Below are 15,838 nucleotides of genomic sequence, written 5' to 3'. Positions count from 1 at the left end.
CACACACACAAAACAAATTTACACACGCATTATATATTAATGACGCCTCCGTCCAGTCTTGAAAGGCAAAGATACCCCCGTAGGAGCAGCTGCGCGTGTAATTATGTAGCAAGGGTTGTGGAATCCCGAACCACATCTTCCTTGAATCGACACTGCTTTAGTCCAGTGGCAAGGAGAAGTCAATGCCGAGATAAGCGGAAAGTACATACAGCACCTGGAAGTTCCAAATGGTCACCAATCTGGCATTGGTTAGGTTCGTCGTTGCTTAACTTCTATGATCTGACGGGAACCGGTGTGTCAAACGTGATTATGCCATATATATATATATATATATATATATATATATATATATATATATATATATATATATATATATATATATATATATATATATATATATATATATATATATGGCATATATGTATATATGGCTTCTATAATTATTAGTTTATATGCATATATATATATATATATATATATATATATATGAAACTCGTTTCTTATCGTTGAGCACTTTTAGTTGAATTAAGTCGGTCAATTTAGCTCTTATGCAGAGATCATCGATCATCGTATAACAATTAGATCACTGTCTGACGGTGGTAAAGAACATTTAAAATTAAAATGTTTAAATTCAACGTTATTTCACGCGGTTAATGGGAGCCGAATAGATACGGTCTTTGCTAATCGAGCCAGAGATGGCTCGTGTTAGCGAGATCGAATCTGTCGACTGGTGTTAATCGTGATACCCTGTACTGAAGATTCCCGAAAGGATGAAACACTAGTGTCTGTAGGTATTTAATTTTATATATATTGGTTACATATGTAACCAATAATGTGTGTATAATAAATGGACAATATACCAGCTCTGTCCTTCATTGAGCACTCTTTAATAATCACGCGAGTTTCATTGGATTTACATCTAGAAACGAATCTATACAATCATTACACACACACACACACACACACACACACACACACACACACACACACACACATATATATACGCACACAATCTCATTTCATCTTGACCACTTGCCACATGACACTAAGCCTGTTTGACCTTTGTCGAAAAATAAATAAAAAGAAATTATACGAAATAAATATAGCGCTCTCTACTTGTCATTGAGCACTGTTATATAATAACGGTGAGGTTCGTGGAGTGCCTGTCCAACCTTTATGAACAAAAGTGCACCAGAATTTTAAGGACTGGTTTCTTCTGCGGAAAGAAAACATTGAATATCCTGACGAGGACTTCTGGTTTTAATCGACCATTTGTCCGAAACACTAACATGTCCAGTGTGTCGCGACCATGTAAATTTGTGTTAATAAAAGTATATCTTGTTCTTCTTTTATTGAGCACTCTTAATAACCTCGTTTAAATTCATTAGTTATCACTCTTGAATACATTTAACTTGGTGTATGAATTTACCTCTTCACGAGGATTGGTTATGTATGTGGCAGTAAAAGTAACGTATACCCCCAAACACACAAACAAACGCTCGTCCACGCAGACGGGGTATGATGGGGAGGAGAAATGGACATTAAAAATTTGTGTCTTGTACGCATTGTTCTGCTTTGATTCTTCGTTCATTGTGTTTGTGTATTATTGTTTTATTGTGTTGGTCAGAGGAAAAGGAGAAAACAAGGAAGAAGAAGAAGAAGAAGAAGAACAACAACAACAACAAAACAACAACAAAAAACAAAAAAACAAAAAAAGACAAAACAAAAAAAGACAAAACAAACAAAAAACAACAAAAACAGCGGAGAAAATCCGGTAATTTTTTTACGACGTGCCTCACTGCCTCAGCGTATTATAAACCCCCCAACCTAAGAACAGCTTTCGGAATACCTCCCCCCACATCGAAAGCCGTTCTTAACATGGGAGGTTAGGGGAAGTGGTATTTATTCCAAAGCCATTCTTAACATGGGGTGGTTGTGGGGTGTTTCGCTGCGCTGCGGCAAGTCGTAAAAAAAAATACTGAAAATCCTATTGTAAATACCGTACTTTGGGGCAATTGCGCCAACCAGCTAAAAGTGCTCTTTTGGCAACTACGCATGTAAAAAGCATTTTTTTTTAGTTGGCGCAATTACCCCCGGATTTGGCGCAATTACCCCAAAATACGGTACAAATTTAAGACTGTTGTATACATAGTGTCACCTTTTCGCTTTTCTTTTATCTCTTCCTTCTCTCTCTATTGCTCCTTTTTCATCCTTTCCCTCTCTTTTTGTTCTTCTTCTGTCTCATACCCCCCCCATCCCTCACTCCTTTTTTCCTATCTTCCACCCTCATTCGCTGTCATCTTTTTTTCAATCTGTCTCTCTCTCATTCCTTTTCACCTTCCTGCTGGTGCTAGCCTACGAAGTTAATAGTGATTGGGTTCTCTCGACCAGCAGTAATTATCACCCTCTACACTGATGATTGCGTAAGCATGAAGCACTAGTGTTTATAGAGTTAGTGTAAGTGTTAATAAATATATATCTCCTTCATCTTTGCTTTCCCTATTCCTTCCTCTCTCTCTCTCTCTCTTTCTCATTTCGCTTATCGTACGTGCGTTTGTGTACGTTTTTTTCTTTCAAGTACAAAGAGAGATAGAGAAAGAGGGAGCATTTTTATTTTTTATTTTTGTTCAAATCCAGAGTGCCACTTCCTCACACTGAATTCGGCTAGAGATTTTTATTCTCAGCTTCCCTCCCCCAAAGCAACAGAGGTTAGACCATTCCTTTAATGACCTGGTCCCTGTTCATTGCGCAGTCCTAGGAGGTTCAACCTCCCAGGCTTTGCCTTCTCTCTTTGAGAAGAGGTAAGTTTATTGCTAATCATCTGAGGTGCCCTTACCTGGGAATGCCGATGGGACTGCCCAGGCACTTTTTACAGGTCAGAGTGCCCCTCCGCGGGGATGCTGACTTCTCAATCCCATTTTCTGATCCTGGTGTCACAGTTCTTGCAGAGAGAGAGAGAACTAAATAACCTTCCTCACACAGAAAACACATTTTGTGTCTAACTCTGGCCTCGTGGAGAGGCAAGCAACTCATCACTCAATAAGTCTCTGATCGAACTTATCCATCAATTTAGTCCCCTTCTTGGCGATACACTAATTCCGACGCTCCTCTAACAATTCGATGTTGTTTATGATCTAAAAAAAAACAAACAAACAAAAAAACAAAAAAAAACAAACAAACATACTTCCGTTTCCGGTATCACTTTTTCATGAGAATCAAACAACTTTACCTGGAGCATTCGTTTGAGATCTGCAAACAGCCAATAGCCGCTGGAAAGGCCCGATCTGAAGAATAAGGTGGACACGGAAGCAGCTTGAAGTACAATTCATGCAATTTAGCTATCAGTGCGATTCACATCTGGGCTGGTGCATCTGCTGCTTGTCTCTCGCTCCTGGACAGGGTTCAAAAGAGAGTCGCCAACCTGATAGGTCCTGAACTGTCATCTAGGCTTCAGCCTCTGTGCCATCGACGAGATTTTGCATCCCTCTGCCTGTTCTACAAATACTCTAATGGTGACTGCTCTGACGAACTGCAAACACTTGTATCTCCCCGACGTAACTACCCCCGACAAACCCAACAAGTTAGTAAGTCTCATCCCTTTACAGTAGAGATCCCTAGGTGAAAGAAAGCCTTTTACTCCAATAGTTTCTTCCCCAGAACTGCAGGTCTTTGGAACTCCCTTCCGGGATTATGCTTTCCCAACTGTACTGATATGCAGAAGTTCAAGTGTAATGTGAACAAACATCTTTCTACTCATCTCCCTTCATAATGGCCCTGCTAATTAAGCCCCTGATAGTAGCCCCCCCCCCTGCTTCAAAATGGCACTGTGCCTTGTTTGGGGTGAAAATTAAAAAAAAAAACAAAACAAAAAAACTTACGACATGGCGCACTGTCTTTGTGAAAGAACAGTCTTCTTTTTTATTCTCGTTCATTTTTTCCTTTGCGATTTCTTACTTCAAACGCACCAACAATTGTATATAATATTTGTTATTCCTGTCTGAATGTGTCGATGAACAAAATATTTTGTGCATCTAGGAATATGGTAGCCTAAACCTTGTCTGCTGATGTTTTGCATCTTTGGTCACTTTGCACGGTTTTTAGCTGCATCTGCCCACTCAGCTGACTACCAATTTCACTCTAGGGTGAATTGGTAGATCCATGTTTCATTTATTGTTTTGAATTAGTTATAAGCAACGCTTAGGGAGATATAGTTTATAATCCCCGCCCTCTCTCTCTCTCTCTCTAAATTATATGTAAAAAATATCAAAATTTATTTCCTTTTGAAGGGTGGTGGCTCTTTTTAAAACCAAATCTCCCTCAGTATTTCCCTTAATTTTTTTTAAAATTTTTTAACGATTATCAAGACCCCTAAGATGTGATACCCTTATGTTGGACATTATTTCTCGTTCTCACGTAACACTCGACGTTACTTGTTTTTCTTTCTTGTTTTTTTTTTTTTTTTTTTTTTTTTTTTTACTGAATACACGCTTCAAAATAAGTAAAACCACTAACAACTTAGTCAGCTTGATAGAAAAATCGATTTTGCCCTTTTTAAAAATAAGAATAAATAAGTATAAATATTAAAAAAAAAAATGCGGTCTGTAGTCTCGTTTTTGAACAGAATAAACGCTTTAAAATAAGTGAAACTACTAACAACTTAGCCAGTTAGGTAGAAAACGGACACTTAGAAAATCGATTTTAGTTTTTTAAAAACATGTTCCCTCTGTCTCCCCCCGCCCTCTCTCTCTCCCTCGCGCGCGCGCGCGCACACACACACACACACACACACACACACACACACACACACACACACACACACTCGTATTTATACTTGGACACATGCGTTTCAAATCCGTTTACATTTCAAAGTTCTAAAAAATAAACCTAATGAAGGTTGGAGATTATATCGACCGAAACGTTTGTTAAAATCTCAACCAAGTTGAGAATAGTTTAGTCCAAGAAATCCGAAGAATTAATTTCCATGTAAAAACAAAATCACATACGCATATATTCTCTCTCCTCTTCTCTCTCTCTTTTTCACACACACGCGCGTAGTCATTCTCAAAGACATGCACACATACCTGCACCTACACCTACATACGCATACACACATACGCATGTACTTGTGTACACATGTAAAAGCTCGTGCATATACGTGCGCTCACGTGTATGTTCGTATACGCACACACCCCTGTGCAAATATTCGTGTGCATAGACGCGTGCGTCCATTCCAGTAATTATAGAAGCAACGGGACCTACGAAAAGAACTTCGAAAACTACCTGACGAATAATATACCCGCCGAACCAAGTGCAAGAGAAATACAAACAAACGCACCCGAAAGAAACGATTAAAGTCTTAAAAATGATCTCTCGGTTGGAGTGACTGAAATAGTGGGTGAATGTCTGGCGTCCGACGGAATTCCCCATCCCCAAAGAACATTAAAACAAATATACGAAGCAAGCTTAGATAGAAGTTAGTGTCGGCAATGATGGTGGATTAAAAAGAGTTGAGAGGGAACAGTTAACGAAATATCAAGAGCTTATGTTTGACATGAAAAGAAACTGGAAACTTAGGAAGATCTTTGTCATTCCAGTAATTAAAGGAGCAATGGATTTCAAAGAATTTAAAAAACTACCTGGCGAATATACCCGGTGAACCAAGTGCAAGAGATATCCAAACAATTGTACTTAAAGGGACAGTTAAAATCTTAATCTTTTAAGGGACAATTAAAATCCTAACTCTGGCCTCGAAGAAAGGCAAGCAACCCGTCATTCAATGTCTGATCGAACGCATCCATCAACATAGTCTTCTTCTAGGTGATAAACTAATTCCAACGTTCCTCTAACAATTCGATGCAGTTTATGGTTTAAAAACATGCTTCCATTTCCGGTATCACTTTTTGATAAGAATGAAATCGTTTTCCCTGGAGCATTCGTTTGATCTGGAGAATAAGGTGGACACGAAAGCAGCTTGAAGTGCAGTTTGTGCGGTTTAGCTATCAGTGTGATCAACACTTGGTTGGAATGTATAAGAAAGCGTGTGCATGTTCGGTGATAGGATGACCCATCCCCGGCTAGAACAAAATTATGATAATTGAACAGAAAAAAAAGTCCCACAATGGCATACACCTATATACATATTATTAATAATAATGTATACATGTATATTCCTGTATAAACACTTCAGCTTCCAGGGAACACCACAAAAGAGATCTTTGAGGACCTGTGTGAAAGCTTCTTGTGAGCCAATAATAATAATAATAATAATAATAATAATAATAATAATAATGATAATAATAATAATGATAATAATAATAATGATAATAATAATAATAATAATAATAATGATAATAATAATGATAATAATAATAATAATGATGATAATAATAATAATGATAATAATAATAATGATAATAATGATAATAATAATAATAATGATAATAATAATAATAATAATAATGATAATAATAATAATAATGATGATGATAATTATAATAATAATGATAATAATAATAATAATGATAATAATAATAATGATAATAATAATAATAATAATAATAATGATAATAATAATAATAATAATAATAATAATAATAATAATAATAATAATAATAATGCAATGGACAACAATGACAAAAACGGCGGAAATATTTAGGAAAATACTTGAATGCGGAAACTAATCTACATAAACCACGAACCATCCACATTGAAATTGTAAAAGAAGTAAAAAAAAAAAAAAAATGAGAGCACCACACCAAATCAAGATATCAGAAACATCTTAGCTGTTGAGGCCTTAAACGGAGAGATTGTTTTGTGTTCATTTGAATATATGTCTGTTTTGATTGTAAGCCTGTTGTTTGGTAGAGAAACCAAGTACGAGGTGCCTGTTTCTATACCTTTTTCCTGCGGCAACTTGTATTGATAGGGCACACATGAAACTCGTTTGAAGTATTCTCCTCCGGGTGCAATGCACTTGTACCGTCCAAACAATTCCTAAAAAGCCCCATGGAACTCCTCTTGTGTGAGCGTATAAATGACCCCCACCACACCCTCTTTCATCTCCTCACCTGTCTCACACCGAAAGTCTCTAAAGTTTTCCTTTAGCTTAGAGTAATAACCAAAAAGTCAAAGGAAGTAAGGCTTTGGGCTATAGAGGAAGTGAGGTACTGTTTTTATGCCCATATTTGGTAAAATAGTCTGTCACAAGGATCGAGCACTATTGGAACAAACTTTGCACAAATCTTCCGCATCTTCAGTTCTGTGCGAATAACGGTGTGTACAGTTCCCACACTGACATCAAACTCTGCACCTTTTGTATCTATAAACACATTCTTCATTTGGCCAATCAGCTCTGGTGTTCTGACTTCCTTACTCCTCCCACACCTCTCATTATCCCTCATATATTTCCTGTGTTCCTTGAATATCTTATGCCACTCAGAAAACTAATGCTCGATTCACGCAAGATGGGTCAAATATAGTCCATACGTTTCTGTGGCATTTTTTCCAGAATTTTATTGCATATCGTTCTTCTAAAGTGACCTCACGCCCAGATTGCATGTTTGAAATTCACCAGCTGTGACAATCAGGCTTTAGTAAGGTGTATTCCATTTCCTGCCGTAGCTGTTCATTTGAACCTGAAATAATAAAAATTGGTCAGCCATCTCATAAGATGTATTGTAAGACCATATTGGATTTTCAAGAGTCTACAACAATTTTAAATGCCTCCGCACAAAAAAAGTCTGGAAACTTATTGAAGGCACCTCGTATCATTATAACCTCTCAAAAACCTTTACTCCTGATCTGAAATGGAACACGTACATCAAGGACGCTGGGAAAATGGTGGGATCCTTCTACCGCCCCAGAAGATATCTCACTACTGATGCAATTCTCTATCTGTATAAAAGCCAAGTACGTCCAAGGATCGAGTACTGCTGCCACATCTGGACAGGAGCTGCTAAAAACAGCCTATCCTGCCTTGGCAGAGTACAAAATAGACTTCGTAGCTTAGTGGGGGATGCCCTTTTCTCTTCCCTGCAGCCTCTCTCCCACAGAAGAGACGTTACGAGCCTGTCTTTGTTTTATCGTTATTTCCATGGCAAGTGTTCGTCTGAGCTCCAATCTCTGGTTCCCCTTCGCCAATCTTTCACGAGAAACACCCGTCTGGCTGAAACTACTGTCAATAATTTCCCCCACCCTTTATCTGTGCCTAAATCCAAACGTAGATTCCATGAGCAGAGCTTCTTTCTCAGAAGTGCACGACTGTGGAACTCTCTTCCGTTTGCCCGTTTCCCACCTGACTACAACTTGGATGTCTTCAAGTCCAACATAAACAAATTCCTGACAAACCGCCTCCTTAAGTAAGGCACTCTATGAAATCTCCAATACTAATGATTACTACAATACTATCTCATTGATTACTGTACACGCAATAACCGTTATCCCTGAGTGGCATCCGGGCCTTGATAAGTGGTGACCTCCATGTAAAAAATAAATAAATAAAACACTGTTATTTGTTTTAAAACTTGAATTGTGTTTATGAAGAGAATCCTTTTGATCAATCAGTAACTGTGACTACATAATTGACACTACGGTCATTGTATCGAAGTCAAGCATCAAATTCGGACAAACACAACAAGCGGACGATCACAACCTCACAAACACAATTCAGACACTATCTGCTTTTTATTGTGTTTTACCTGTTAAATATTGGAGTACGTCAACTGGTAAATAGTAGGGAAACAGGATGTAAGAGTCATCAGGGTCCAGGCGGTTAACCTTTAGGCGCAACACTCTGATATGGGAACGATAGCGTAGTATGACATGACGTCACACAATCGACGAGAATAGCATGAAAGGTAGGGTTCACACATGGGATAGCACTGCAAACAAACGTGGGTGAGATGCCTTAAAATCGGTTTCAACGAAGCAGTGGAGCACTGTGCTTATAATAAGGGCCATTAAATTGCAAACATGATATTTGAAATTATTTTTCGTATGCAACCATCTGATCGTGCACGGCACGATCACGTTGCCACACCGGTTCTCGCCAGATCACCGAAGTTAAGCAACGTTGAGCCTGGCCAGTGCCAGATGGGTGACCATTTGGGAAGGCTAGGCACAGTATGTACCTTCTAGGAAGGTTGGGCGTGGAGCCAGCGCCCTCACCCTGTAAAAAGAACTCCTCGCTACAAAAACATCTACAAAAGTTGCAGATGGCCCATGCCCCTCCAGGGGATCAAGGGCCATGGAACCGTCTGATCGGCAATATATTCCCATACAGACAACGCCGGGCGCATAGCACTTGTAATTGTAGCATTAACTCCCTTCTCAAAGCACAATTACATACATATACCACTAGGTGGCGCCAAACTCGATTTATCTCTCCTTGTCATAACGCCAAGGGTACCCTGATCTGCGTTATAATAAGGGGTGCACAGAATCTCTCTCTCTCTCTCTCACACACACATACACATACACACGCACACACACATGCTCTCTCTCAGACACACACACGTACACATACGTACACACTACCCAGACTTTCTAAAATAAACATTCCCATGATCACTTTACCTCAACGTGTGTGCACGCACACACACATACAATTCAATGCATAAACTTTTCCTCCCTACATACACATCTACGTACGCGCACAAACAAATACGTACCTGCACCCACGCACACATACACATCATTTCACCTACACTTACTTTGTGTATGTTTTAATGAACACTATTTCACAGTCGGTTTCCCATAAAATATGTTTTATTGAATCATATTATATTGAATCATATATATATACGGGATATTCAACGTTGTGCTAGCGCCCACCTGGAATCTTGTCATAGCAATATAAAGATCTAAATGAAGGCTGTGGCCTGGTCCCTGGTTTTGGTAGCGGCAATCTTGGACGATTACAGCGTCTTTGAGGATAACAAAGAACCACACAAACATTCAATATCAACTGGAGTATAAAATTACAGTTTTAATGAAGGAATAAAATGAAGGATATACGCGGGCATGTATGCATAGAAAAATGGAAATAAATGAGACGTTAAGAGAATAGGAGGGTCACTAGGTAGCAAGTCCTACTTAAAACACACATAAAAAAAAAGAAATTGAAAAACTTAAAAGTTTTAAATTTTATAAAACCTTTCCATACAAGAGATGATAATATATAAGTTACTTCCAGTCATTTATAAATGTTTCGTGAAGAAATATGAGTTAAAAACCACAAGTAAAAATGATCATAGTGTGAATATATGCATATGTAAGCAATATACATATGTGTGTATTTGGCAGCGTGGTATTGTTTATATGTGTGCGTTGGTTTACCTTTTTCTTGTTATTGCAATGTATAACTGTAAGTAGCAGTTCATTTCTGTTCACCTGGCTCTTATTAATGCGTACGCGAAATGAAGGGAGCTAGTACGTAAGTCATTGAGTTATTTACTTTTGCGATTTGTCTCCCTTGGTCTAAAGGGCATGAGAGGGCGTTGTTAAGCTACGTTCTGGCGTACTTTCAGGTGCGTCCGACTGGTGTCGTCTCTTTAACTTTTTTTTTATAGGAATTACAAACTTTGCGTTGACTTGCATTCACATTTTCCATACAGAGAGCCAACAAGAAAACTAAGTTGTCTAATGGTTCTTTGTCAACTTTTTGGGGTACAAACCAAACCTGCCATAAGCTCTGGCTATTGCCATCATCATTACATGATGTTCTTTGAGATGTGAACCTTTCTTTATAGGATTGTTTGTTTTAGCGGACTTAATTTTTAAAGACGGTGACATCGCTGCGCATAGACTTAATTCGTAAGAATAATACGAACTTTGTCAGTCTCAAAAACTTCCTACTCTAACTTCCATATATGTGGTTATTAATAGTGATGGGACGATTCCAGTATTTTTTCCCGATTCCGATATAATTACCGATTCCTTATTAAATTCCCGATTCCGATACAATTACCGATTCCGATTCTTTATAAATCTCTGAATATTTACTATAAAATTGTTATTTTTCAGGATTACCGTAGAAACACATGTTAAGTGTGCACATATTTTCTCAAACGTGAGGATACACTTGTGGGGGTAATCTGTAGATTTTAGTTTGACTGGTTGTTTAAAATCAATAAATATTTAGTTTTATATAATTTCTACCTGCTGTAAAAGATTTTGTTTTAAACAAAATCAAATAAAAAAAAGAAGAGATAATTAAAGGAATCGTTTTGGCATCGGAGAATAAATACAAAATTTTCCTATTCTGATGGCGATTCCGATTACCCAAGAAGTTTCGATTTTTCCGATTCCCGATTCCGACTAATCGTCCCAACACAAGTTATAATAGCATTTTTTTTTTCTTGTTTTGCCGTTTAAACTTTTAATATAATACTTTCTTCATCAAGACCATTTAATAACATCAAGAACATTTAATAACTTCTTTCGTAATCACTTAGTTACCTTTGAAACTTGAAAGGATTTTCATTGGTTGGAAAATATTTTGAGTTCATACGTTGCTGTAAAAACTTCCTTAGTTCGAGGAATGAGGAAGAAAGCGAATTTAAACGAAGGGAAGAAAGAAAGAGCATAAGCAATTATAGCCATCTGCTTTTTTTGATTTTGCGTTCGTAGAATTCACTAGGCAACTAAGATTCAGTTACCACAAGGAAACTGATAAGAGAAGACATCTATAATATAAATCTCACCTGTCTATTTAAATGTATGTATGTATGTTTGTATGTTTGTATGTTTGCCTAAAACTTTCGACAGAGCCGACGGATTTTCACAAGACTGGTATCGTTTTGAAGGTCGACCCTTCGGACGACAACTATCAACAAATTGGCTAAAAACATTAATTCCTTCACCCTCAACTGGGCACTTTTCTACAAGGAAGGAGTCGCTTTTTTGCCGATATTTTCGAAAGTCATCCTCTCTTTTCGATTGACTAGCCTTAATTTAAACATTCGCAACTTCTTGTTTGACGATGGACGCAACGGTAAAGAAGTCACTTGTTTTTTTTTTCACATTTTTTTCCCTCCTTCACGGTATGGGTTCGAGCTTGCATGCCTACTACCACTTTTTTTCTCAACACACACCTATAAACACCCGGGCAACGCCGGGCGCCCAGGCTAGTTTAAAAGAAATGTTAGTACATATTTTTTTTTATCAAATAAGAAGTAAATAACAAACAAACACGAAAAACAACAAAGGAAAAAAAAGTGTTATTTAAATCGGGTTTTCTTTTTATTTCGCATGGTCACGAGTTATTGATGTGTTTGTTTGACCGACTTAACCTAATGACCAGTTTTGATCAGACAAATGCCGGTCAACGATGAATGAGAGAGAGAGAGAGAGAGAGAGAGAGAGAGAGAGAGAGAGAGAGAGAGAGAGAGAGAGAGAGAGAGAACCCGGCGCTTTCTCACTGACCGGCGCCTCAAAAGTTGAAATGGATTCGAAAAAAACTTGCAGAACTTGAAGTGGCCTCTTCACACCTAATTTATACGCCGTGTGCGGGGACTTTTTTCTTTACATTCTAAAGGGGACTTATCATTAATTGACTAACCAAATGACAAACAAGCACGCACGCACACACACACACACACACACACACACACACACACACACACACACACACACACACACACACACAGATGTATGCTATAATTACCTACACAGATATAACATGGCACATATATATAATAAAAACAGCATAGACATTTTTCTGCTTTTTTTTTTTGTTGACACTATTTGCGTGAATGATACGTTTAAATAAATGGTTAATTTAATTTAGGCACCGCCAAAAATGGCCGAAAAATCAAGTTGTTGTTGTTTTTTAAAACGAAATTACATTTATTAAAATCCATTATTTCTGAGTAACTTTTTTTTCCAGAAAGATAAAACCCTGAATTTTATCATATAGAAAGCAGAATAATGTAAAACTTTTTCTACTATTTTTAATTAAATTTGAAATGTTAAATTTTCCCCAAAAGTTAACGATTGGCGTTTTTTGTTTTGCACAAAAAACGTATATAAATAGTAAAAAAAAAAGAAGGTTTTTGAAAGAATTAATTTTTTATTTCTGGTCTAACTAAGATTTAGCGTGATTTACTATGAGAATATGCAAAGTTATTATAATATAAGTACCTGGATTTCAAATAATTCCACTTATTCATATAGGCAACCAGTTACTTCGAGTCGATTTGATTACTCTGTTTACAAACTTTACATTTGTTCTTGATAAAAAGCAAACTACGGAAGACCAAAAAGCAAAAAAAAAAACAAACTTATTTTTCAGTGACGAAAATTTAAATGTATTATTAACGCTGAGGCTGACCAGTACCAGATGGGTGACCATTTGTATGAGTTTGGTTTTTAATGTGTATGTGTGTGGGGGTCAGGCTCTCCAAAATGGGGAGGGGGCAATTTAAAGCAGAATAAAAAAATTATTACAGCGCGTTTGGTCCACCGTAGTCGAAAGGCGGCAAACGTTTCCAAACTGGATCGAAAAAATGATGATATTTTTAACACAAAGGGCACAATATTTATCGATTTTTTTTTTTTATCGATTCTTCAAAGCATGACCTATTTAATAATGGTCATGCATTATTCGGATCGCTAAAAAGAAACTGTTAATTTATTTATCAAAGATTTTAAAATGGCTTTTTTCGTATAAATATTAATTTTTTCTTTGTTTTGCTTAACTTAAATTAATTATTTTACTTAACATATTCACCGAATTTCACACTTCAAAACTCAAAAGCGGGATAATTAAACACAATCGAAGTTCTGATATTCAGACATCAAAATAATGCATGCCAACAAGATTTTTTTTTTTTTAAATCTATAACCCCATCCCTTACAACAACACAATATGTTTTGTTCAGTTTCAGATGATTATTTTAAGCATATTTGGAACCCCCTCAAAACAAGGGGGGTTTTGTAAGCAAAAATATATATATATATATATATATAAATATCATTTATGAAAAATAAGTATACTCTTATAAAGTTCATTCTTCTCTTAATAATCGCTGAAAATTTCGTATTGATTGAATAATTACCTGATTTTTAGTAGAATTTTAAAAAGACGGTCCGTCAAAAAGTACTTTCCTGCCCCCCCCCCCGTTTTGGCGGTGCCTAAAATTCATGTGGCGAGAACTAAACAAAGAGAAAAATGAAACTAGCACAGGATCCATTTATCTCTGTGTGGTTTTCTTTGTTTATTCTCAGGCTCGTTGACTAAATCAACCGTCGTTTAAAATTACCCACGCAAACAGTGTCAACAACCGAAAAAATATCCATAATATATAGTCGGAAATAAAATCCAAAGTTTCCTAACGAGCACTAGACTTTTAAGCCCGTTAAAAAACGAACAAAAATTATACAGTAGAGCCCCGGGGAACAGCATTAAAAATTACTAACAAACTTCAGTACTATACATAATATACATCCATATAATCAAATAACATGATAAATAATACCGTAAGGAGGGGTGAATACCGTAACCAGGGACCGGATAAACATCGTATTCTACATCGTAACCTAAAAAAAAGTATCCTAGGGCCATCGTATCCCGGGGTACTATAATAAGTTGTTGACTCACGAGGTGCTTTCAATAAGTTTCCAGACGTTTTTCGTACGGTCAGTTTTATTGATAGTACACACATGAAACTGTAATCCTATTCAAAGTAATCTCTTCCGTCTGCAACGCCCCTGTTGTACCATTCCAATAACTTCTGGAAAGCCCCACAGAAGTCCTCTTGTGTGAGCATGCCAATGACCCTCGTCACAGCCTCTTTCATCTCCTCAATTGTCTCATAACGGCAGCCTTTAAGGTTTTCTTTGAGCTTAGGAAATAACCAGAAGTCACAGGGTGTAAAGGCTTTTACTATAGAGAGAGTGAGGAACCGTCTTGATACCCATCTGGGTCAAATAGTCTGTGACAAGAATGGAGCACTCTTGGAACAAATTTTTCGCAAATCTTCCGCATTATCAGTTTCTTCACAAATAATTATCACAGTTCCCACACTAACATCAACCTGTGCATCTATAGATACAAGACGGTACTCATCCATGTATTTCTTTATTTTTGCCAATCAAATCTTGTGTTCTGTCTTCCTTACTTCTCTCAACCTCTCATTATCCCTCACACACCCCTTGCCTTCCTTGAATCTCTTATGCCACTCGAAAACTGATGCTCGATTTCAGCATGATAATCCAAAAGCAATCTCAAGCATTCAATACACTCCTGCAGCATTTTTTTTCAAGTTTAAAACAACACATCGTTCTTTCAAAGTGTTCTCACGCCCAGATTAAATTTTTGAAATTCACCAGCTGTGACAATCAGGCTTTAGTATGGTGTATTCCAAATTCCTGCTGTAGCTGTTCATTTGAACCTGAAACCATAAAAATTGGTCAGTCATCTCATAAGATGTATAGCAATAACATTCTGAATTTTCAAGAGTCTATGACAATTTTAAATGCATATACAAAAAAGTCTGGAAACTTATTGAAGGCGTCTTGTAGACTGAATGCTTTACGTAAAATTGATGGTTGAACCTGGTTCAGTTTGAGCTCATTTTTACATGAATTGCTAATCTCTATTAATCCTTAACCGTGCATCAAACGGATACCATAATACACAATTTAAGCCAGAACGACTAATAGTTTCCAAGAAAATTTTTTTTCACCCCAATCAAAGCATATTGTCATTTGGAACGTAAACGACTACCAACGGAATCGTGTCTAACATGGGACTGAGGAGAGTTGAGCAGCGAGATGCCTGTTCACATTATATTTAAACTTCTGCAGGTTAGTACAGTCAAGGAAGCAGGAAACAGGA

This window comes from Euprymna scolopes, chromosome 35, assembly GCF_053919585.1.
Source record: "Euprymna scolopes isolate OS-2025 chromosome 35, ASM5391958v1, whole genome shotgun sequence".
In the NCBI taxonomy this organism is placed as follows: Eukaryota; Metazoa; Mollusca; class Cephalopoda; order Sepiida; family Sepiolidae; genus Euprymna; species Euprymna scolopes.
This window is presented reverse-complemented; position numbering follows the sequence as displayed.